Genomic DNA, 25,597 nt, shown 5'->3' with positions numbered 1-25,597 from the left:
TCCTCTCTCTCTCTCTGTCCGTCTCCCTCTCTCTCTCTGTCCGTCCCCCTCTCTCTCTCTCTGTCCGGCCCCCCCTCCTCTCTCTCTGTCCGTCCCTCTCTCTCTCTGTCCTCCTCTCTCTCTGTCCGTCCCTCTCTCTCTCTCTGTCCGTCCCCTCTCTCTGTCCGTCCCCCCTCTCTGTCTCTGTCCTCTCTCTCTCTCTCTGTCCGTCTCTCTCTCTCTCTGTCCGTCTCTCTCTCTGTCCGTCTCCTCTCTGTCCGTCCCCTCTCTCTCTCTCTCTGTCCGTCCCTCTCCCTCTCTCTCTCTGTCCGTATCAGTCTCTCTCTCTCGTCTCTTTGTCTCTCTCCTCTCTCTCTCTCTCTCTCCAGAGGTATCAGTCTCTCTCTCTCTCCAGAGGTATCAGTCTCTCTCCAGAGGTATCAGTCTCTCTCCAGAGGTATCAGTCTCCTCTCTCTCTCTCTGTCCAGTCTCTCCAGAGGTATCTCTCTCTCTCTCCAGAGGGTATCAGTCTCTCTCTCTCTCTCCAGAGGTATCAGTCTCTCTCTCTCTCTGTATCAGTCTCTCTCTCTCTCTCTCCAGAGGTATCAGTCCCTCTCTCTCTCTCTCTCTCCAGAGGTATCGTCTCTCTCTCTCTCTCTCAGAGGTCCAGTCTCTCTCTCTCTCTCTCTCCAGAGGTATCAGTCTCTCTCTCTCTGTCTCTCTCCTCTCTCTCTCTCTCTCTCTCTGTCTCTCTCTCTCTCTCTCTCTCTCTCTCTCTCTCCAGAGGTATCAGTCTCTCTCTCTCTCTCTCTCTCCAGAGGTATCAGTCTCTCTCTCTCTGTCCCCTCTTATCTCTCTCTCTCTCCAGAGGTATCAGTCTCTCTCTCTCTCTCTCTCCAGAGGTATCAGTCTCTCTCTCTCTCTCTCTCTCCAGAGGTATCAGTCTCTCTCTCTCTCTCTCTCTCTCTCTCTCCAGAGGTATCAGTCTCTCTCTCTCTCTCTCTCCAGAGGTATCAGTCTCTCTCCAGTATCAGTGTATCTTCAGACTTACCCAGCATCGTTGTCCGTCCTCTTCAGTACTTTGGAGATGTGAGTCAGACTGTGTCTGAACTGAGAGAGAAACTAGAAGACTTCCTTAAAGGAGAATGGACCAAGATCTCCACTACAGGTGTGTTGAAAACAATAAGAACATCAACTTTAGACCATTGAAAGTTCCCTACTAGTCATATACATGTGGAATATGGTCTGATGATAACATTCCCTCTCTCTGTCAATGTGTTTGTGTGTCTGTAGTGAATATAGTGGATGTTGTACTGCCTCCAGAGCCCAAGACCAGAGAACAGTTGTTACAATGTGAGTCTCTTTATTGTGAAGTAACTAACAGTCTCTTTTTACTGACACTCCTAACAATCCCTCTAGAAATATATAGCAATAGTAGATCTAATCAAAGACTGGGTCTCTATCTGACTCCTCATATTTCTCTGATTTGATCTCTGCTGTGCTCTAATCAAAGACAGGGGAGATACAGTATCTGACTTAACTTATTGTTCTGACTCCCCTCATTGGTCTCTGCTCTTCTCCCAGATTCCTGTCAGCTCACACTGGACCCAAACACAGCACACACACACTCTCTCTGTCTGAAGGGAACAGAAAGGTGACCTATACAGACCAAGTCCAACCATATCCTGTCCATCCAGACAGATTCACCAACTGGTGTCAGGTTCTGTGTAGAGAGGGTCTGTCTGGACGCTGTTACTGGGAGGTGGAGAGGACTGGTGGTGTTATTACAGCAGTCTCATATAAAGACATCAGCAGAACAGAGAGAGATGGTGGATTTGGATACAATAACAAGTCCTGGAGTTTATATTACTATAGAGGTGGTTATTGTTTCAGACACAATAATGTTGTGACTAAAGTATCAGGCCCTCAGTCCTCCAGAGTAGGAGTGTACCTGGATCACAAGGCAGGTACTCTGTCCTTCTACAGTGTCTCTGACACAATGACCCTCCTCCACAGAGTCCAGACCACATTCACTCAGCCCCTCTATCCTGGGTTTTGGCTCTATGATTATTATAATGGTTCTGCTGAGCTGGTTAAACTGTAAACTGATTTGTTATTAATTAAAATTCAATACAATGTTTTAATCTTGTACATTTCCATGAATCATGATGTCTGGTGTTGATGTATATTGGTTGTCATTCAGAACCATTGATATGTTTTCTCAGTTGGTTCTCTGTCTCTATGTAATTCTCCTCAGTATCATTGATCAGCTTGTTGGCTCGGTCCTAATTGATGTGTTCTCTGTCACCTGGAGCTGCATGGAAAATGGTCCAGGAACTAAAGGACAATTCAGGACTAGTCAGCCCACTACAAGCTGGTATCACTTCCTTTCTACTAAACTATATGGTTTCCCAGACACAGATGAATCCTAGTCCTGGACTAAACAGTATGTTCAATGTAGATGTCCAAGAAACCGGCCCTAAATGTGTCATCTTTCATCCTCCCATACTGCTCAGTCCAGCAACATTAAACCTGTCCAGCAGGTGGTGCTGTTGACCAAACAATAAAACCAGCAGATATCTTGACTTGCCACTCAGTATATCAGTAATGTTCAGAATAGTACTTTAATATCATTTAACAGGGAATTACTGTCTCTGTTCCAAATGGTTCCCTATTCCCTACGTAGTGCACTACGGTGCTTCTGACCAGGTCTAAAGTAGTGTTCTACGTAGGGAATAGGGTGTAGATTTATTACAATATCATGCTTTAGTGTTTGGCACAAAGATCTATTAGATCTCCACCCCAACTTCCTGTCTGTCATCCCCCAGTTCTGTTAAGACTTCCTCTCATTGAACTGGGCCTCATTCTAAATGGTCACTTTGTATTGATAGTCCATACTGGTCTTTACTATGGTTCTACATACAGTACCTGTATTGATAGTCCATACTGGTCTTTACTATGGTTCTACATACAGTATCTGTATTGATAGTCCATACTGGTCTTTACTGTGGTTCTACATACAGTATCTGTATTGATAGTCCATACTGGTCTTTACTATGGTTCTACATACAGTACCTGTATTGATAGTCCATACTGGTCTTTACTATGGTTCTACATACAGTACCTGTATTGATAGTCCATACTGGTCTTTACTATGGTTCTACATACAGTACCTGTATTGATAGTCCATACTGGGCTTTACTATGGTTCTACATACAGTACCTGTATTGATAGTCCATACTGGTCTTTACTATGGTTCTACATACAGTATCTGTATTGATAGTCCATACTGGTCTTTACTGTGGTTCTACATACAGTATCTGTATTGATAGTCCATACTGGTCTTTACTATGGTTCTACATACAGTACCTGTATTGATAGTCCATACTGGTCTTTACTATGGTTCTACATACAGTACCTGTATTGATAGTCCATACTGGTCTTTACTATGGTTCTACATACAGTACCTGTATTGATAGTCCATACTGGTCTTTACTATGGTTCTACATACAGTACCTGTATTGATAGTCCATACTGGTCTTGCCTAAAAAGTAAACCCCTATGGACCTGAAAGGGCTGCAGTGTGCTCCAGTCTCCAGCAGGGGGCAGTAAAACCCTATGGACCTGAAAGGGCTGCAGTGTGCTCCAGTCACCAACATGATTCAAAAACATGATAAATCAAAAATAAACTAATTTGAATAACCAATCAACTTATCTCATAAAGCAATGGTTAAATAGATTACATTTTATAATTAAATCCCACCTGTTTCTATCATTTCTAGTGAGATTGTTCTGGTCTCACCAGAAAGTCAGGATACAGGGCATTTGACACCACTAAATATTTCCTCTCCCTTTTCTTTCCCTGTCCTTCACAAACCATTTCAAAACCTTCCAAACATTTCCATCCTTCTGCAAACCCAATTTACAACTGAATTGAAAAGACCCCATCCAAAATAATTCCCACACTATCAACCCCACTAATGCATATTCGTAACCAGTAAATTGTGTGTGTGTGCTGGTGAACCGTAGGTCAAAAACACAACTGAATAAGGCCTCACTTATCTGGAAGTCTGTTTATGGCCTAATCCAGATACTTTTATCCTGCTCTCCCGACACCACAGTCTCTGGGGACCTTCCAATGAGAGATAATGAAACCCCCTTTTATCCTGCTCTCCCCGACACCACAGTCTCTGGGGACCTTCCAATGAGAGATAATGAAACCCCCTTTTATCCTGCTCTCCCCGACACCACAGTCTCTGGGGACCTTCCAATGAGAGATAATGAAACCCCCTTTATCCTGCTCTCCCCGACACCACAGTCTCTGGGGACCTTCCAATGAGAGATAATGAAACCCCTTTATCCTGCTCTCCCCGACACCACAGTCTCTGGGGACCTTCCAATGAGAGATAATGAAACCCCCTTTTATCCTGCTCTCCCCGACACCACAGTCTCTGGGGACCTTCCAATGAGAGATAATGAAACCCCCTTTATCCTGCTCTCCCCGACACCACAGTCTCTGGGGACCTTCCAATGAGAGATAATGAAACCCCTTTATCCTGCTCTCCCCGACACCACAGTCTCTGGGGACCTTCCAATGAGAGATAATGAAACCCCCTTTTATCCTGCTCTCCCCGACACCACAGTCTCTGGGGACCTTCCAATGAGAGATAATGAAACCCCCTTTATCCTGCTCTCCCCGATACCACAGTCTCTGGGGACCTTCCAATGAGAGATAATGAAACCCCCTTTATCCTGCTCTCCCCGATACCACAGTCTCTGGGGACCTTCCACTGTCTTTACTCTCATCATTAAATGTATTAATTATAAACTAAACATGATAATTGTAAATCCACTGTCTTTACTCTCATCATTAAATGTATTAATTATAAACCAAACTTGATAATTGTAAATCCACTGTCTTTACTCTCATCATTAAATGTTTGTTTCAATCCACCAACGTTCATGTATCTTTTATTCAGTCCTATTCTCCATAACCACCACAATGTTCATGAACTAACTGAATGTCCACTTCATTTTAGGTTTAGTAACCCCTTTGCTAATTCCTCGTTACCCCTCCACCTCTTTCCTACATTCTAGAAATCAATATCAGAATAAAACCCACATCAAATGTAAATCTATATCAGAGTAAAACCACATCAAATGTAAATCTATATCAGAGTAAAACCACATCAAATGTAAATCTATATCAGAGTAAAACCACATCAAATGTAAATCTATATCAGAGTAAAACCACATCAAATGTAAATCTATATCAGAATAAAACCACATACAACATCTAATGAGGTCAAAAAAACAATGCTTTCTGAGTTAACAAGGAGTGTTTGGCCATATCATTTAAATGTGTTCCCTTAGAATCCCTTCCCCTGGCATTTCACCAGATTCTTCATCCCAAAATACGTTTTCCTGTGATCCCTGGCCTCTACTACAACGTTGGGTAAGAAGTGATCTCATACAACATCCTTCAGATAGAATCTGTAACCTCTATGAACCACTATCGATCGAACCGAGGCGATACACCGATATGTGACATTTCCTCTCCTGCTGCTCTCAAAAGGATTTGTTGTTGCTCTTTTGAAAAATATGCAAACGCATGTATAGAATGTATAGAATGTATAGAATGTATAGAATGTATAGAATGATGGAATGTATAGAATGTATGGAATGTATAGAATGTATAGAATGGAATGTATATGTATAGAATGTATAGAATGTATAGCGTCATTTCCTTCGAATGCAGCAGGTTCCAGTCCCACTTTACTCTCCCTTCTCCAATGACCAACAGCCCCGCCCCTAAAACAGGACTCTGTCTCCCTACGCTGTGATGTCTTTACTCTCCCTTCTCCAATGACCAACAGCCCCGCCCCTAAAACAGGACTCTGTCTCCCTACGCTGTGATGTCTTTACTCTCCCTTCTCCAATGACCAACAGCCCCGCCCCTAAAACAGGACTCTGTCTCCCTACGCTGTGATGTCTTTACTCTCCCTTCTCCAATGACCAACAGCCCCGCCCCTAAAACAGGACTCTGTCTCCCTACGCTGTGATGTTTTTCCACTACAGTTCTGTGGTTTACCTTGGCCATTGAAACTATAGTTAGTGACTATAGTTAGTTAAATTCCACTCTCAAAACATCTTGCTCTATTTTATCCACAACCCCCACAATTGTCGTTGTCACAATTGTCGTTGTCACGTTCTGACCTTAGTTCTTCTGTTATGTCTTTGTTTTAGTATGGCCAGAGCGTGAGTTGGGTGGGTTGTCTGTGTTTGTTTTAGTATGACCAGGGCGTGAGTTGGGTGGGTTGTCTGTGTTTGTTTTAGTATGGCCAGAGTTTGAGTTGAGTGGGTTGTCTGTGTTTGTTTTTCGATGAGTTGGTATTTCTGTGTTTGGCCTGGTATGTTTCTCAATCAGAGGCAGCTGTCAATCGTTGTCCCAGGCAGCCTGTTTTCACCCTTGATTAGTGGGTGATTATTTTCTGTGTCTGTGTGTTCCACACGGAACTGTTTCGGTTGTTGTGCTTTCACGTTGTTATTTTGGTATTTCTCTGTGTTCTATTAAAAGTATCATGAACACTTACCACGCTGCACATTGGTCCTCCGATCCTTCCTAGTACTCCTCCTCAGTTTTCATCTATTCATTATATCAATGTCCTCACATACCCAGTCTTTTTGGAGCTGAGTACATCTATTAATTATATCAATGTCCTCACATACCCAGTCTTTTTGGAGCTGAGTACATCTATTAATTATATCAATGTCCTCACATAGCCAGTCTTTTTGTAGCTGAGTACATCTATTAATTATATCAATGTCCTCACATACCCAGTCTTTTTGGAGCTGAGTACATCTATTAATTATTATATCAATGTCCTCACATACCCAGTCTTTTTGTAGCTGACTTCATCTATTAATTCCCCAAATTCCAGAAGAATCGGTAGAAAGATCTCGTGCTTCTTTCAGCGACTCCATGGCTTTATTAAAATCCTCCATCTGACAGGGAGAAACGGGGTCGTTATTGTTCCCAAACCTTTCCCTACTTTAAATAATACACACCTTCTATTAACTATTTTCCAAGGCAGCGCTACCCACTTCCCGGATAATAATTCATTGGTCACAACACTTAATACCTTTTATTAGAACCTAAACTATAAATGTATTACTGGAGAATATGGATGACTTAATGTCTTATTCCAGTATTGCACCTTAAATATCACTATTATTAATAACCCATATTACCAAATCATTCACACTTCCTGTTTCCACATAATCTTTCATAACTGTTCAACTTTTCTGGGTTCCTTCCTGCACATTGCTTGGTCTCCCTGTCCTTTCCAGGTTTTTCTATTTTACCTGAGAGGCCACAGAGGGAGTCTCCTTCTCATCTTCCACCTTTGTTTCTCTCTTTATTTCCACCACTCTGGACACCGGGGTTTGACCTACTGGTGCATGGTGGGGGTTTTACCCACTGGTGCATGGTGGGGGTTTTATCCACTGGTGTATGGTGGAGGTTTTACCCACTGGTTTTACCTACTAGTGTATGGTGGAGGTTTTACACACTGGTGTATGGTGGGGGTTTTGCCTACTGGTGCATGGTGGGGGTTTTACCTACTGGTGTATGGTGGGGGTTTTACCCACTGGTTTTACCTACTGGTGTATGGTGGAGGTTTTACACACTGGTGTATGGTGGAGGTTTTACCCACTGGTGTATGGTGGGGTTTTACCCACTGGTGCATGGTGGGGGTTTTGCCCACTGGTGCAGGGTGGAGGTTTTACCCACTGGTTTAACCTACTGGTGTATGGTGGAGGTTTTACACACTGGTGTATGGTGGGGGTTTTGCCTACTGGTGTATGGTGGGGGTTTTACCCACTGGTTTTACCTACTGGTGTATGGTGGAGGTTTTACCCACTGGTGTATGGTGGAGGTTTTACCCACTGGTGTATGGTGGAGGTTTTACACACTGGTGTATGGTGGAGGTTTTTGGGGGTTTTACCCACTGGTGCATGGTGGAGGTTTTACCCACTGGTGTATGGTGGAGGTTTTACCACTGGTGTATGGAGGTTTTACATACTGGTGTATGGCGGGATTTTATCCACTGGTGTATGGTGGAGGTTTTATCCACTGGTGTATGGTGGAGGTTTTACCTACTGGTGCATGGTGGAGGTTTTACCTACTGGTGCATGGTGGAGGTTTTACATACTGGTGTATGGTGGGGGTTTTACCCACTGGTGTATGGTGGAGGTTTTACTTACTGGTGTATGGTGGGGGTTTTACCCACTGGTGTATGGTGGAGGTTTTACATACTGGTGTATGGTGGAGGTTTTACCCACTGGTGTATGGTGGAGGTTTTACCCACTGGTGTATGGTGGAGGTTTTACCCACTGGTGTATGGTGGAGGTTTTACCCACTGGTGTATGGTGGAGGTTTTCCCAAACCGGTTTTACCAACTGGTGCATGGTGTAGGTTTTACCCACTGGTGTATGGTGGAGGTTTTACCTACTGGTTTTACCTACTGGTGCATGGTGGAGGTTTTACCCACTGGTTTTACCTACTGGTGTATGGTGGAGGTTTTACCTACTGGTGTATGGTGGAGGTTTTACCTACTGGTGCATGGTGGAGGTTTTATCCACTGGTGTATGGTGGAGGTTTTACCCACTGGTGTATGGTGGAGGTTTTACCTACTGGTGTATGGTGGAGGTTTTACCCACTGGTGCATGGTGGAGGTTTTACCCACTGGTGCATGGTGGAGGTTTTACCTACTGGTGTATGGTGGAGGTTTTACCCACTGGTGTATGGTGGAGGTTTTACCTACTGGTGTATGGTGGAGGTTTTACCTACTGGTGCATGGTGGAGGTTTTACCTACTGGTGTATGGTGGAGGTTTTACCTACTGGTGCATGGTGGAGGTTTTACCTACTGGTGCAGGGTGGAGGTTTTACCCACTGGTGCAGGGTGGAGGTTTTACCCACTGGTGTATGGTGGAGGTTTTACCCACTGGTGTATGGTGGAGGTTTTACCTACTGGTGCAGGGTGGAGGTTTTACCTACTGGTGCATGGTGGGGGTTTTACCTACTGGTTTTACCTACTGGTGTATGGTGGAGGTTTTACCTACTGGTGCATGGTGGAGGTTTTACCTACTGGTTTTACCTACTGGTGTATGGTGGAGGTTCTACTGGTGTATGGTGGAGGTTCTACTGGTGTATGGTGGAGGTTTTACCTACTGGTTTTACATACTGGTGTATGGTGGAGGTTCTACTGGTGTATGGTGGAGGTTCTACTGGTGTATGGTGGAGGTTTTACCCACTGGTGTATGGTGGAGGTTTTACCCACTGGTGCATGGTGGAGGTTTTACCTACTGGTTTTACCCACTGGTGTATGGTGGAGGTTTTACCTACTGGTGTATGGTGGGGGTTTTACCCACTGGTGTATGGTGGGGGTTTTACCTACTGGTGTATGGTGGAGGTTTTACCTACTGGTGTATGGTGGAGGTTTTACCTACTGGTGTATGGTGGAGGTTTTACCTACTGGTGCATGGTGGAGGTTTTACCTACTGGTGCATGGTGGGGGTTTTACCTACTGGTGTATGGTGGGGGTTTTACCTACTGGTGTATGGTGGGGGTTTTACCCACTGGTTTTACCTACTGGTGTATGGTGGAGGTTTTACCTACTGGTGTATGGTGGAGGTTTTACCCACTGGTGTATGGTGGATGTTTTACCTACTGGTGTATGGTGGGGGTTTAACCCACTGGTGTATGGTGGGGGTTTTACCTACTGGTGTATGGTGGAGGTTTTACCTACTGGTGTATGGTGGAGGTTTTACCTACTGGTGTATGGTGGAGGTTTTACCTACTGGTGCATGGTGGAGGTTTTACCTACTGGTGCATGGTGGGGTTTTACCTACTGGTGCATGGTGGGGTTTTACCTACTGGTGTATGGTGGGGTTTTACCCACTGGTTTTACCTACTGGTGTATGGTGGAGGTTTTACCTACTGGTGTATGGTGGAGGTTTTACCTACTGGTGTATTGGAGGTTTTACCTACTGGTGTATGGTGGGGGTTTTACACACTGGTGTATGGTGGAGGTTTTACCCACTGGTTTTACCTACTGGTGTATGGTGGAGGTTTTACCTACTGGTGCATGGTGGAGGTTTTACCCTGGTTTTACCTACTGGTGTATGGTGGAGGTTTTACCTACTGGTTTTACCTACTGGTGTATGGTGGAGGTTTTACCTACTGGTGCATGGTGGAGGTTTTACCTACTGGTGTATGGTGGAGGTTTTACCACTGGTGCATGGTGGAGGTTTTACCCACTGGTGTATGGTGGAGGTTTTACCCACTGGTGTATGGTGGAGTTTTACCCACTTTATGGTGGGGGTTCTACTGGTGTATGGTGGAGGTTTTACCTACTGGTGTATGGTGGAGGTTTTACCTACTGGTGCATGGTGGAGGTTTTACCCACTGGTGTATGGTGGAGGTTTTACCTACTGGTGCATGGTGGAGGTTCTACTGGTGTATGGTGGAGGTTTTACCTACTGGTGTATGTTGGAGGTTTTACCTACTGGTGCATGGTATAGGTTTTACCCACTGGTGTATGGTGGAGGTTTTACCTACTGGTGCATGGTGGAGGTTTTACCCACTGGTGTATGGTGGAGGTTTTACCCACTGGTGTATGGTGGAGGTTTTCTACTGGTGTATGGTGGAGGTTTTACCTACTGGTGTATGGTGGAGGTTTTACCCACTGGTGTATGGTGGAGGTTTTACCTACTGGTGTATGGTGGAGGTTCTACTGGTGTATGGTGGAGGTTTTACCTACTGGTGTATGGTGGAGGTTTTACCACGGGCATGGTATAGGTTTTACCCACTGGTGTATGGTGGAGGTTTTACCTACTGGTGCATGGTGGAGGTTTTACCTACTGGTGTATGGTGGGGTTTTACCTACTGGTGTATGGTGGGGGTTTTACCACTAGTGTATGGTGGAGGTTTTTACTGGTTTTACCTACTGGTGTATGGTGGGGTTTTACCTACTGGTGCATGGTGGGGGTTTTACCTACTGGTGTATGGTGGAGGTTTTACCTACTGGTGTATGGTGGAGGTTTTACCCACTGGTGTATGGTGGAGGTTTTACCCACTGGTGTATGGTGGAGGTTTTACCCACTGGTGTATGGTGGAGGTTTTACCACTGGTGTATGGTGGAGGTTTTACCTACTGGTGTATGATGGAGGTTTTACCTACTGGTGTATGGTGGAGGTTTTACCTACTGGTTTTACCCACTGGTGTATGGTGGAGGTTTTACCCACTGGTGCATGGTGGAGGTTTTACCTACTGGTTTTACCTACTGGTGCATGGTGGAGGTTTTACCTACTGGTTTTACCCACTGGTGTATGGTGGAGGTTTTACCCACTGGTGTATGGTGGAGGTTTTACCCACTGGTGTATGGTGGAGGAGGTTTTACCCACTGGTGTATGGTGAAGGTTTTACCTACTGGTTTTACCCACTGGTGTATGGTGGAGGTTTTACCTACTGGTGCATGGTGGAGGTTTTACCCACTGGTGTATGGTGGAGGTTTTACCTACTGGTTTTACCCACTGGTGTATGGTGAAGTTTTACCACTGGTGTATGGTGGAGGTTTTACCTACTGGTTTTACCCACTGGTGCATGGTGGGGGTTTTACCCACTGGTGCAGGGTGGAGGTTCTGCCAACCATTCCACCTTCTTCCTGTCTGACTTTTCATTCTTTCTTCAACATTCCTCCAGTTTTCTTTGTACTTTTCAACAATCCTTCTGCTTTGAACATGTTTAACACCTCGTCTTTTATTGATCCTTTTCTTTCCTGGGTCACTTGTTTTATGTGTTTTTATTAGAGTTTCCATTTCCTCACATACTGAGACATCAAATGTTCCCTCCTCTGACCATTTAGTGCCCATTTTCCTGCTGCGTTTTCCCCATTTCTAAACATTTCTATTAGTGTCAACATTTCTTACATAGGGGGACGCCTGGCGCCCAGAATTTATACTGCTGTTTTACTCATATTTGCAGCCTGTATTTATCGTCATGATATTTATTACCATTTAATTTAATAATGTTCATGTATTTTTAATTTATCCTGACTGTTCTTCTAGTATTATATTACTTCAATGGTTATTCATGTACCATTCACACTTGCCTCCTTTAGTGTGGGACTGGGTGCGTCCTCCCTACCAGGTCACAGTCAAGTGACGGTCGGGAGAAGTAGTGTGGGACGCGTCCTCCCTACCAGGTCACAGTCAAGTGACGGTCCGGGAGAAGTAGTGTGGGACTGTGTGCGTCCTCCCTACCAGGTCACAGTCAAGTGACGGTCCGGGAGAAGTGTGGGACCCATTACCAGGTCACAGTCAAGTGACGGGAGAAGTGTGCAACCCATTCAGCACCAACAGCAGATAACTTTTACACTCACTTTTACACACCTCTTACGCTTTCCTAAACCACCTGCAAATTCATCCTTTTTCTGATACACTTCCTGGTCACAGAGAAAAGCGGTATTATACAGGGTTTTACCTGTCTGAGCAGTCCTTTACTGATTCACTTCCTCAACACAGCCAAGCTGTAACCACAGGGTTTTACCTGTCTGAGTAGTCCTTTACTGATTCACTTCCTCAACACAGCCAAGCTGTAACCACAGGGTTTTACCTGTCTGAGTAGTCCTTTACTGATTCACTTCCTCAACACAGCCAAGCTGTAACCACAGGGTTTTACCTGTCTAGTCCTTTACTGATTCACTTCCTCAACACAGCCAAGCTGTAACCACAGGGTTTTACCTGTCTGAGTAGTCCTTTACTGATTCACTTCCTCAACACAGCCAAGCTGTAACCACAGGGTTTTACCTGTCTGAGTAGTCCTTTACTGATTCACTTCCTCAACACAGCCAAGCTGTAACCACAGGGTTTTACCTGTCTGAGTAGTCCTTTACTGATTCACTTCCTCAACACAGCCAAGCGGTAACCACAGGGTTTTATCTGAGCAGTCCTTTACTGATTCACTTCCTCAACACAGCCAAGTAACAACAGTCTGAGAAGTCCCTAATTGATTCACTTCATCTTCACAATAGGCGGTCAACATAGGTCTTTTTGCCTGTCTGATCAGTCCCCTATCGATACACTTCCTAGACACTATAGGACAGTAAACATATGTATTTTTGCCTGTCTGATCAGTCCCCTATCGATACATTTCCTAGACACTATAGGGCAGCAACCACAGGTCTTTTATTTAATTCTATTCCACCATGCAGATGGACAGTTGCCACTTCAAACTGGACGGAACAGAACAGTCAACAGGACAGATGAATGAGATGGAATAAATGCCCCAGATGAGCGAATGAGCGAGCTGGATGAATTGAATGACTCACCTTACTCAGTCTGACAAGTTTGGCCCAACTGAATCAACACAATCCTAACTCAAACAGACTGAACAGACTGGTCAGATGAAGCACCTGAACAAGACAGGTGAATAACCCCACTCAACTGAACCATCCAGAACAGATGAAACACACACTCCCAATCTGCAGCGGCCACACTAATATTTATTTTAGACTGTTACAACCCTTAAAGCTTTTTCATTTTTTATGTTTATTCTTTCATGCATTTATTGAATTCAGAAGCTCCCGAAAGCTTTAGTTCAATAAATGTTGAGAAACCTACTTGGTGTTTCTATTGCTTAGGCAGGCTCTCGAAAAGAATCACAAAAAAATGAACTATAAGTAAGAACTGGGGCGGCAGGTAGTCTAGTGGTTAGAGCATTGGACAAATCATTTGAAAGGTTATAACATCAAATCCCCGAGCTCAAAAGGCAAAAATCTGTCGTTCTGCCCCTGAACAAGGCAGTTAACCCACTGTTCCCCAGTAGGCCGTCATTATAAATAAGAATTTGTTCTTAACTGACTTGTCTAGTTAAATAAAAACAGCTTACCTCTCATCTAGGTGTCCACCTGTTTGCTCAATTCATCCAGAAAGACCCGTCTGCAGTCATAGAGTTCTCCACCATTTGCTGGTCCCTTGTAGCCACTCCTGGCAAGCTCGCCATTTTTGTTGTGGAAATATTTGCTCAATTATATTTCTCAGATACCAGAACTTGTGAATTCAAATAGACTTTGTTACAAAGTAACAAGCTGGGCCATGGACCAACTGCCGGACTCAGTCTCAGTCCTTTTATACAGTTTCATGCTGATAGAGGTGTCATCGTCCCTCCACTTTATGCTAATAACCAGATCCCCTCGGCTTTACTCCACCATTGTTTCCAAATCTAAGTTCTTTCCTCTAGGCGGGGTTCCCCTCCCCTCTCGTTCCTTGGATCTATTATATTGGTGGCGCACCTATACATTATTTCCAGGAAATAATAAGTACAGATTACTATAGGAAATTATAAGATTGCTACATGCCATTATCAGACTATAATATTACTATGGGCCATTATAGGATTAAGTACAGATAACAGATCCAGATAACTATAGTTCATTATAGAATTATACCATTAAGTACAGATAACTATAGTTCACTATATAATTATACCAATAAGTACAGATAACTATAGTTCATTATAGATTTATACCAATAAGTACAATAAGTACAGATAACTATAGTTCACTATATAATTATACCAATAAGTAAACTCAATCCCAGAATTCCACAGTGTCTTTGCTTATTCCCTTTATTGATATTCAGCCTTTTAACAAGAAACACATTCTGTTAACAGAAAACACCCTCACTATCAATTGCTGCAAAGAAACCACTGCTAATGGACACCAATAATAAGAAGAGACTTGCTTGAGCCAAGAAACACGAGCAATGGACATTAGACCGGTGGAAATCTGTCCTTTTGTCTGATGAGTTCAAATTTAAGATATCTGGTTCCAACCGTGTCTTTGTGAGAAGCAGATTAGATGAACAGATGATCTCTGCATGTGTGGTTCCCACCGTGAAGCATGGAGGAGGAGGTGTGATGTCTTTGTGAGAAGCAGAGGAGGTGAACAGATGATCTCTGCATGTGTGGCTCCCACCGTGAAGCATGGAGGAGGAGGTGTGATGGTGCTTTGCTGGTGAATGTCAGTGATTTATTTAGAATTCAAGGCAAACTTAATCAGCATGGCTACCATAGCAATCTGCAGTGATTCGCCATCCCATCTGGTTTGTGCTTAGTGGTAGTATCATTTGTTTTCCAGCAGGTCAATGACACCTCCAGGCTGTGTAAGGGCTATTTGACCAAGAAGGAGAGTGATGGAGTGCTGCATCAGATGACCTGGCCTCCACTTGATTTGTTGAACACGTTGTTGGTTACTACATGATTCCATGTGTTATTTTGGAGTTTTGATGTCTTCCCTATGTTTCTACAATGTAGAAAATAGTAAAAATAAAGAAAAACCCTTGAATGAGTAGGTGTGTCCAAACTTTTGACTGGTACTGTATGTTAAGGGGATGATTCACCCCAATAGAAAGGTCCATACCTCTAAATACCATCTTATTAGATGGATCCATTTCCCCCCATTAGTTTGGGATTCAGACCTGCAGTCATCTTGATTTCAGACACTATGGAGAAGTGTTCCACAGGCAGTAAATCTGATGTAGAATAAATGGAACCTGGATCCATTTCATTCTATTAACATGGTTTATGTGTTATAGCAGTAATGGGGTTAAACTGATATTAAAATGACAACTCCATAGATGATACCAGGTCAGGGAGTTCATCTCTGCTCCCAGCATCCCTGGGACAGTACTGATCAACATAGCTGACCTGATGCAGAGGTGGACCAGTGATGTTTTCCTCTCAGTGGTGAGACTTGCCCTTCCATTTGACACACCTTTACCTGATGAGATCATACAAGACGTTACAGGCTTATTGCATGTGGAAACAGACCTGTTTAAAATAATGTTGAATATTTAATTAGCAGTGTTTGAGTTTGTTGTAATGGAACCAATAGAAAAGTCCTAAAAGTACAAACAAATCATACCTGGAGGACAAAGGAAATGCTCAAAGTGTTGGAAAGATTTCAAATAGTATTTGAATCCAGGGTTGTTATTCTGGTTAGAGAACACTGTAGCAAAACATTTAGCAACAGAATTATTTTAGTTCAGTTAGTCCCCCGTGTTTCAGTTCATTTTCTTCAGTTTGGCGCCTCGTGGATATGATTCAGGTCTTTGGAAACATCAATGTAATTTTTATTCACCTTTCAGGTCCATAGGGTTTTAGTGCCCCCTGCTGGAGACTCATCCAACACCTTTCAGGTCCATAGGGTTTTACTTAGCCCCCTGCTGGAGACTGGAGCACACTGCAGTCCCTTTCAGGTCCATAGGGTTTTACTGCCCCCTGCTGGAGACTGGAGCACACTGCAGTCCCTTTCAGGTCCATTCATTTACTGCCCCCTGCTGGAGACTGGAGCACACTGCAGTCCCTTTCAGGTCCATAGGGTTTTACTGCCAGATGATGAGTCCCTTTCATCCATAGGGTTTTACAGGCTACTGTATGTAGAACCATAGTAAAGAGTCCCTTTCACAGTATGGACTATCAATACAGGTACTGTATGTAGAACCATAGTAAAGACCAGTATGGACTATCAATACTTGTACTGTATGTAGAACCATAGTAAAGACCAGTATGGACTATCAATACAGATACTGTATGTAGAACCATAGTAAAGACCAGTATGGACTATCAATACAGGTACTGTATGTAGAACCATAGTAAAGACCAGTATGGACTATCAATACAGGTACTGTATGTAGAACCATAGTAAAGACCAGTATGGACTATCAATACAGGTACTGTATGTAGAACCATAGTAAAGACCAGTATGGACTATCAATACAGGTACTGTATGTAGAACCATAGTAAAGACCAGTATGGACTATCAATACAGGTACTGTATGTAGAACCATAGTAAAGACCAGTATGGACTATCAATACAAAGTGACCATTTAGAATGAGGCCCAGTTCAATGAGAGGAAGTCTTAACAGAACTGGGGGATGACAGACAGGAAGTGGGGGGTGGAGATCTAATATATTTTTGTGCCAAACACTAAAGCATGATATTGTAATAAATCTACACCCTATTCCCTACGTAGAACACTACTTTAGACCTGGTCAGAAGCACCGTAGTGCACTACGTAGGGAATAGGGAACCATTTGGAACAGAGACAGTAATTCCCCTGAACATCTTCCTCTTCCTCATCTGGTTTCTTGAACAGCCCTTCACTCCTCCCCTCTTCCTCCCCTCCTCCCTCTTCATTCTATTCTATCAGCCACACCACTAGCTCACCTCCACACAATACATTTACAAGTTAAAGACACACCTTGGAATAAATAACAAAGGAAAACTATTACTAGATGAAGTTGAGTGTTTTTTATTATTTCCCATCACCATAAATCATATTTAATCACTGAACAGTAGCAGACCTAACTTCATCTGTTCCTGACTCTGGATAGTGGATTAAAAAGACCATCAATCTCCAATGATATTAAAGTACTATTCTGAACATTACTGATATACTGAGTGGCAAGTCAAGATATCTGCTGGTTTTATTGTTTGGTCAACAGCACCACCTGCTGGACAGGTTTAATGTTGCTGGACTGAGCAGTATGGGAGGATGAAAGATGACACATTTAGGGCCGGTTTCCTGGACATCTACATTGAACATACTGTTTAGTCCAGGACTAGGATTCATCTGTGTCTGGGAAACCAGACCATATAGTTTAGTAGAAAGGAAGTGATACCAGCTTGTAGTGGGCTGACTAGTCCTGAATTGTCCTTTAGTTCCTGGACCATTTTCCATGCAGCTCCAGGTGACAGAGAACACATCAATTAGGACCGAGCCAACAAGCTGATCAATGATACTGAGGAGAATTACATAGAGACAGAGAACCAACTGAGAAAACATATCAATGGTTCTGAATGACAACCAATATACATCAACACCAGACATCATGATTCATGGAAATGTACAAGATTAAAACATTGGATTGAATTTTAATTAATAACAAATCAGTTTACAGTTTAACCAGCTCAGCAGAACCATTATAATCATAGAGATAAAACCCAGGATAGAGGGGCTGAGTGAATGTGGTCTGGACTCTGTGGAGGAGGGTCATTGTGTCAGAGACACTGTAGAAGGACAGAGTACCTGCCTTGTGATCCAGGTACACTCCTACTCTGGAGGACTGAGGGCCTGATACTTTAGTCACAACATTATTGTGTCTGAAACAATAACCATCACTAGAGCACTTTAAACTCCAGGACTTGTTATTGAGTCCAAATCCACCATCATCCTCTGTTCTGCTGATGTCTTTATATGAGACTGCTGTATAAACACCACCAGTCCTCTCCACCTCCCAGTAACAGCGTCCAGACAGACCCTCTCTACACAGAACCTGCCACCAGTAGGTGAATCTGTCTGGATGGACAGGATATGGTTGGACTTGGCCTGTACAGGTCACCTTTCTGTTCCCTTTAGACAGAGAGAGGAGTGTGCCTGCTGTGTTTGGGTCCAGTGTGAGCTGACAGGAATCTGGGAGAAGAGCAGAGACCAACGAGGGGAGTCAGAACAATAAGTTAAGTCAGATACTGTATCTCCCCTGTCTTTGATTAGAGCACAGCAGAGATCAAATCAGAGAAATATGAGGAGTCAGATAGAGACCCAGTCTTTGATTAGATCTACTATTGCTATATATTTCTAGAGGGATTGTTAGGAGTGTCAGTAAAAAGAGACTGTTAGTTACTTCACAATAAAGAGACTCACATTGTAACAACTGTTCTCTGGTCTTGGGCTCTGGAGGCAGTACAACATCCACTATATTCACTACAGACACACAAACACATTGACAGAGAGAGGGAATGTTATCATCAGACCATATTCCACATGTATATGACTAGTAGGGAACTTTCAATGGTCTAAAGTTGATGTTCTTATTGTTTTCAACACACCTGTAGTGGAGATCTTGGTCCATTCTCCTTTAAGGAAGTCTTCTAGTTTCTCTCTCAGTTCAGACACAGTCTGACTCACATCTCCAAAGTACTGAAGAGGACGGACAACGATGCTGGGTAAGTCTGAAGATACACTGATACTGGAGAGAGACTGATACCTCTGGAGAGAGAGAGAGAGAGACTGATACCTCTGGAGAGAGAGAGAGAGACTGATACCTCTGGAGAGAGAGAGAGAGAGAGAGACTGATACCTCTGGAGAGAGAGAGAGAGACTGACCTCTGGAGAGAGAGAGAGAGAGACTGATACCTCTGGAGAGAGAGAGAGAGAGAGAGAGACTGATACCTCTGGAGAGAGAGGAGAGAGAGAGAGACTGATACCTCTGGAGAGAGAGAGAGAGACAGAGACGGACTGATACCTCTGGAGAGAGAGAGAGAGGGACGGACAGAAAGAGAGAGAGAGGGACGGACAGAGACAGAGAGGGACGGACCTCTGGAGAGAGAGAGGGACGGACAGACAGACAGACAGAGGGACGGACAGACAGACAGAGAGAGAGGGGGACGGACAGAGACAGAGAGACGGACAGACAGACAGAGAGAGAGGGACGGACAGACAGACAGAGAGAGAGGGACGACAGACAGACAGACAGACAGAGAGGGAGGGACAGAGACAGGGACGACTCTGGAGAGAGAGAGAGAGAGGGACAGGACAGAGAGAAGACGGACAGACAGAGGGACGGACAGACAGAGAGAGAGAGGGATGGACAGACAGAGAGAGAGGGAGGACAGAGAGACAGAGAGGGACGGACAGACAGACAGGGACGGACAGACAGACAGAGAGAGAGGGACGGACAGACAGACAGACAGGGACGACAGACAGACAGAGAGAGAGGGACGGACAGACAGACAGGGACAAACAGACAGACAGACAGGGACGGACAGACAGACAGAGAGAGAGGGAGGGACAGACAGACAGAGAGAGAGGGAGGGACAGACAGACAGGGACGGACAGACAGACAGGGACGGACAGACAGAGAGGGACGGACAGACAGACAGAGAGAGAGGGACGAGACAGAGAGAGAGAGAGGGACGGACAGACAGAGAGGGACGGACAGAGAGAGAGAGGGACGGACAGACAGAGAGAGAGGGACGGACAGAGAGACAGAGAGAGAGGGAGGGACAGACAGACAGAGAGAGAGAGGGACGGACAGACAGACAGAGAGAGAGGGACGGACAGACAGACAGACAGACAGACAGACAGACAGACAGACAGACAGACAGACAGGACAACATAATGATTGAGATGAATAGTTTCCCATGAAGTTAATTTCATATCACATGTAACAAGACAGTTTAGTTACCTGGAGGAAATGGATGTGATCCTCTGTGTGTGAGAGCTGCTCCAGCTCAGTGCTTCTTCCTCAGCTCAGCGATCTCCTGCTTCAGTTGCTCCAGGAGTCCTTCAGCTTGACTCACTTGAGCCTTCTCTTGGGCTCTGATCAGCTCCTTCACCTCAGAGCTCCTTCTCTCAATGGAGCGGATCAGCTCAGTAAAGATCTGATCACTGTCCTCCACTGCTGACTGTGCAGAGCGAGGAGAGAGAGAGACAGAGAGACAGAGAGAGAGAGACAGAGAGAGAGAGAGAGAGACAGAGAGAGACAGACAGAGAGACAGGACAGAGAGAGATAGACAGGTTCAGTCAGAACTCTGCTCCTCCAGGCCTTGTTCTCCCTCCTGGACAGACAGGTACAGAACACCTCTTGGTCCTGCTCTACTCTCCTCCCTCCTGGACAGACAGGTACAGAACACCTCTTGGTATATCCTGCTCTATCTCCTCCCTCCTGGACAGACAGGTACAGAACACCTCTTGGGAGGACTGCTCCAGCCTGTTTGACAAAGATAAACAAACCTTTTTTCCTGCTCTTTTCCCTCCTGACAGACAGGTACAGAACACCTCTTGGTCCTGTTTTTACTCTCCTCCCTCCTGGACAGTACAGAAACTGAATCACCTCTCCTGGTCAGACTGTTAGACTAGATATTATCTGTGTCCTCCTGACACAGATAGTAAAACTACATTAAATACAACGTTAACCTATTATCTATGTCATCCTCCCTCCTGGACAGACAGTAAAACACCATTAAATACAACGTTAACTAGATATTATCTGTGTCATTTATAGCCTGGCACAGATAGTAAAACTACATTAAATACAACGTTAACTAGATATTATCTGTGTCATTTATAGCCTGGCACAGATAGTAAAACTACATTAAATACAACGTTAACTAGATATTATCTATGTCATTTATAGCCTGGCACAGGTAGTAAAACAGCATTAAATACAACGTTAACTAGATATTATCTGTGTCATTTATAGCCTGGCACAGATAGTGAAACTACATTAAATACAACGTTAACTAGATATTATCTGTGTCATTTATAGCCTGGCACAGATAGTGAAACTACATTAAATACAACGTTAACTAGATATTATCTGTGTCATTTATAGCCTTGGCACAGATAGCATTAAATACAACGTTAACTAGATATTATCTGTGTCATTTATAGCCTGGCACAGATAGTAAAACTACATTAAATACAACGTTAACTAGATATTATCTGTGTCATTTATAGCCTGGCACAGATAGTAAAACTACATTAAATACAACGTTAACTAGATGTTATCTGTGTCATTTATAGCCTGGCACAGATAGTAAAACTACTGTAGCGACCCGCACAGACAGCTGTGTGTTATGTGTTCGGCTAGTAGCTGGTTGTGTTGTACTTACCAGTTCCCAGTGTTCGCGGGGTCCGACATGCCAATCAACCTGCTATCTGCCAATCACAGGAATGCCTGGGATGTTCTGATGCCGGGCATCCTGGTGGTTGGCGGAGTGGCGTGGAGGGGGCGGGGCATTGGAAGTTAAGCTTCAGCCTTTGTTCTCTCTCTGACGTCTGGGCTTCACAAGAGAAGGTCCCGATTGGCTTGTGGGGTATCTTTCATTTATTTGGCGTGAGCTCAGGCCAAACAGTAGCCTGTGTAAAGTTGCTAATAAACCGTCAATTCGTAACTCAATCCTCTGTCTGGACAATTGTTCCTTTATGATCGAGTCAGGTCATTACACTACATTAAATACAACGTTAACTAGATATCATCGCCACATAACTTATGTTGAATTTAAAAGACACCGTTACCGTTAGTAACGTCTGTTACACTGTAACTTACAGGCAGCCTCACATAAAAACCTATTGGTTAACAAAGCTTTGATTATGACCAAAGTCTATAGTAGTGAAAACTCTCTCTCTATTCTAACTTACCACACATTCACATCACTGCCTCGACATGAATGTGTCCTGTCAGAGCCGTTTCCTGTCCGTTAACTGTTAACAGTCTCGAGCCACAGCTTAACCAATGAGCTACAAGGAGGACTGACAGTCACGAGCGGTGCAGCAGCCTCTGCAGCAGCAGCCTCCCCGGGTCCTAGTGCCCGCCCGGTAAGACGGTTAAGATGCGATGGAACGGTTGACGGAGAGAAAATAAATCACAGAGAAAATATATTGACTGATATATTGAATTGTTTAGGGAAGCTTTAGCTTTGGCTTTAATACATTCTGAAAATACTTGAAAATAAAAATAATATAGCCCTCCTCAGGAACAACAAAACCCTCACAGACCAACTTCTTCTTCTATGATATAATGGAGGTCCTCAAACCAACGTTAAAGGTGCATGGCGCCACCTACTGTTCTGGAGTGTGTTCAATCACGGTTTACACCTCTAAATAATACTTCTAAAACTCAGTACTTCTGAGAAAATAAAAGAGTCCTACTAACTTCTAATATACCCTCCCCATCCCCCAAATCCCTTCCAAACTCTCCCAATCCAACCCCAATGACACTTCAATCTTTCCCTCTCTTCAACATCCTTATAACAATATGTAATCCACTTTTTAGGTATTTTTAAACGTTAATAATCACAACACATACAATAAATAATAAATAAATAAATTTCAAATAAACTTCTCTGGTTCTGAACTCTTCTCCACACCTTTACCTCCCTCATTCATTTCCTTTTCACCTCCAGGACTCAGTCTGGGGAAACTGCACCACTCTGTTTGCACTTGAATTAAACATTTGAAATGTCTCTATTCAAAATAAATGTTGTTTAATGTTTACGGTTCATTCATGATTGTTTATTATCTACTTCACTTGCTTTGGCATAGTAAAGATATGTTTTAACTCAAACTTCTGAGAAAATAAAAGAGTCCTACTAACTTCTAATAGACCCTCCCCATCCCCCAAATCACTTCCAAGTGTAATGTTTATTGTTCATTTCTGATTGTTTATTTCACTTTTGTTTATTGTCTATTTCACTTGTTTTGGCAATGTAAACATATATTTCCATGCCAATAAAGATGAATTTAAATTGAATTGAGAGAGAGACAGTTCCATTTTAATGTATAGGGGACATGAGTCAGTCATGGTTACTCATGGTTATGTGATGAGGCAGCCCAGTTGGTTACATGAACCAGTCTATTCTCTGAAAGGGGTCCAGACAGCCTGTTCCCAACAGTGGGGTCAGTGGGATTGATAGGGGCCCCTCTCTCTCTCTCTGACTGGAGGAGAGAAGTGAAATGGTGTGTCTCCTCTGGTCAACAATACTCACCTTGAAAGACTCCACAGCCTGTTGGAGCTCCTTCAGCTCCTTCTCTCTCTCCTGGAATCTCTGCTGGACCTTCTGCTGACTCATCCCCAGCTGCCTCTGTGGAGAATCACTCTTCAATGAGCTATCAAGCTTTATTAGTCCAGTAGATCAATAGTATAGTAATGTGACATAGGACCCATAGAGAGGAAGGTCTACAATCCTGAGGAAGTCCCTTTACAATATTATATTATGTTGCTATGTGAATGATTATAGTTTTTATGGTAGGTCTACATGTATCAAGGGGTTGAGACTGAACTTTGGACTCATAAAAGGCCATTCAGAATGATAATAGTGTTTGACTTTAGAAAATGGTGATACATTTGGAGAATCTGGGTTAACATATCTATATACTCAAGGTTTGTGTTCATATTTGTTCTTGTGGATCCATTTCATATTGAATGATCTCATATTCAAACAGATTTAGTTCCTACTGTATCTTTAATTCTTTGTTTATCAGACAGCCACCAACAAGTTGTTCTGGTCTTACCTGTTTCTCAGTCCTCTCTGCTGCAGCTGACACTGTATCATGGCCTTTATGTTCATCCATTGTACACAGATAACAGATACACTGCTGATCGGTACGACAGTAAACCTCCAGCAGTTTGTCATGATGAGAGCAGATCTTCTCCTGTAGTTGTGCGGTGGCTTTGACCAGCTTGTGCTTCTTCAAAGCAGGAGATTCATAGTGAGGTTGGAGGTGAGTCTCACAGTAAGAGGCCAGACACGCCAGACAGGACATGAGGGCTTTCTGCTTTCTGGTCCCAGTGCAGAAATCACACGCCACATCTCCAGGTCCAGCATAGCACAGAGCAGGAGGGGGAGCAGCCTGGAGTCCTGTCTTCCTCAGTTTCTCCACCAGCTCAGCCAACATGTTATTTTTCCTCAGATTAGGCCTTGGAGTGAAGGTCTCTCTGCACTGAGGACAGCTATAGACCCCTTTCAGAACATCCTGATCCCAGCAGCCCTCAATACAGCTCCTACAGTAACTGTGTCCACAGGGAATAGTGACCGGCTCCTTCAGTAGATCCAGACAGACAGAACAACAGAACTGGTCCTGGTCCAGCAGAACTCCCTGTTGAGCCATTTGGACGGTTGTTCACTCTCACACAGACAGACGACAGAGAGACTCAGATCAGTTTCGTTTCCTCAGAAGAGAGTTTGTGGGAAGGGGAGGGACTTCCTGGTTCTGCCAGAGGGCTGGGGTTAGAAGAGGAGGGCTGGGGTTAGAGGAATAGAGGAATGGAGGAGAGAGAGAGGAACTGCATGCAACAGCAAGAGGGAGACAAATAGTTTTGTTCCAAGGTTAGAGCCCTTAACATGGAACAAATGACATAATGAATCTTAAAATGTGAGTTGTTAGAATATATGAAGGGTAACAGTTTCTATGAAGTACGTATGTATCATTATTTTAATGACCTTTATAATGCCTTATAATACACCTATGTGTTGTAATTAATCAATAAGGACTGAGGAGGTGTGGTATATAGTTAATATACAGTACCACAGATAAGGACTTGTGGTATATAGTTAATATACAGTACCACAGATAAGGACTGAGGAGGTGTGGTATATAGTTAATATACAGTACCACAGATAAGGACTGAGGAGGTGTGGTATATAGTTAATATACAGTACCACAGATAAGGACTGAGGAGGTGTGGTATATAGTTAATATACAGTACCACAGATAAGGACTGAGGAGGTGTGGTATATAGTTAATATACAGTACCACAGATAAGGACTGAGGAGGTGTGGTATATAGTTAATATACAGTACCACAGATAAGGACTGAGGAGGTGTGGTATATAGTTAATATACAGTACCACAGATAAGGACTGAGGAGGTGTGGTATATAGTTAATATACAGTACCACAGATAAGGACTGAGGAGGTGTGGTATATAGTTAATATACAGTACCACAGATAAGGACTGAGGAGGTGTGGTATATAGTTAATATACAGTAC

General features: G+C 43.7%; 2 long non-coding RNA genes and 1 pseudogene across 2 annotated transcripts; 1 reads left to right on the top strand and 2 right to left on the bottom strand.

The window, feature by feature from the left end:
* Positions 1-896: 896 nt before the first annotated feature.
* LOC135533041 (uncharacterized) lies at positions 897-2,142 on the top strand. The gene is made up of 3 exons (XR_010454438.1): positions 897-1,147; positions 1,273-1,332; positions 1,564-2,142. It is a non-coding gene; the product is annotated as an uncharacterized LOC135533041 (long non-coding RNA).
* A 12,506-nt stretch (positions 2,143-14,648) lies between these two features.
* On the bottom strand, positions 14,649-15,863 carry LOC135533040 (uncharacterized). The gene is made up of 2 exons (XR_010454437.1): positions 15,463-15,863; positions 14,649-15,345 (listed from the first exon to the last, which is right to left on the bottom strand). It is a non-coding gene; the product is annotated as an uncharacterized LOC135533040 (long non-coding RNA).
* Positions 15,864-17,955: 2,092 nt separating this feature from the next.
* Positions 17,956-24,811, bottom strand: LOC135533038 (tripartite motif-containing protein 16-like; annotated as a pseudogene).
* Positions 24,812-25,597: the final 786 nt, after the last annotated feature.

The sequence above is a fragment of the Oncorhynchus masou genome, unplaced genomic scaffold (genome assembly GCF_036934945.1).
Source record: "Oncorhynchus masou masou isolate Uvic2021 unplaced genomic scaffold, UVic_Omas_1.1 unplaced_scaffold_2173, whole genome shotgun sequence".
NCBI lineage: Eukaryota > Metazoa > Chordata > Actinopteri > Salmoniformes > Salmonidae > Oncorhynchus > Oncorhynchus masou.
The sequence above is the reverse complement of the archived record's forward strand: the minus strand, read 5'-3'. Positions and strand labels throughout refer to the sequence as shown.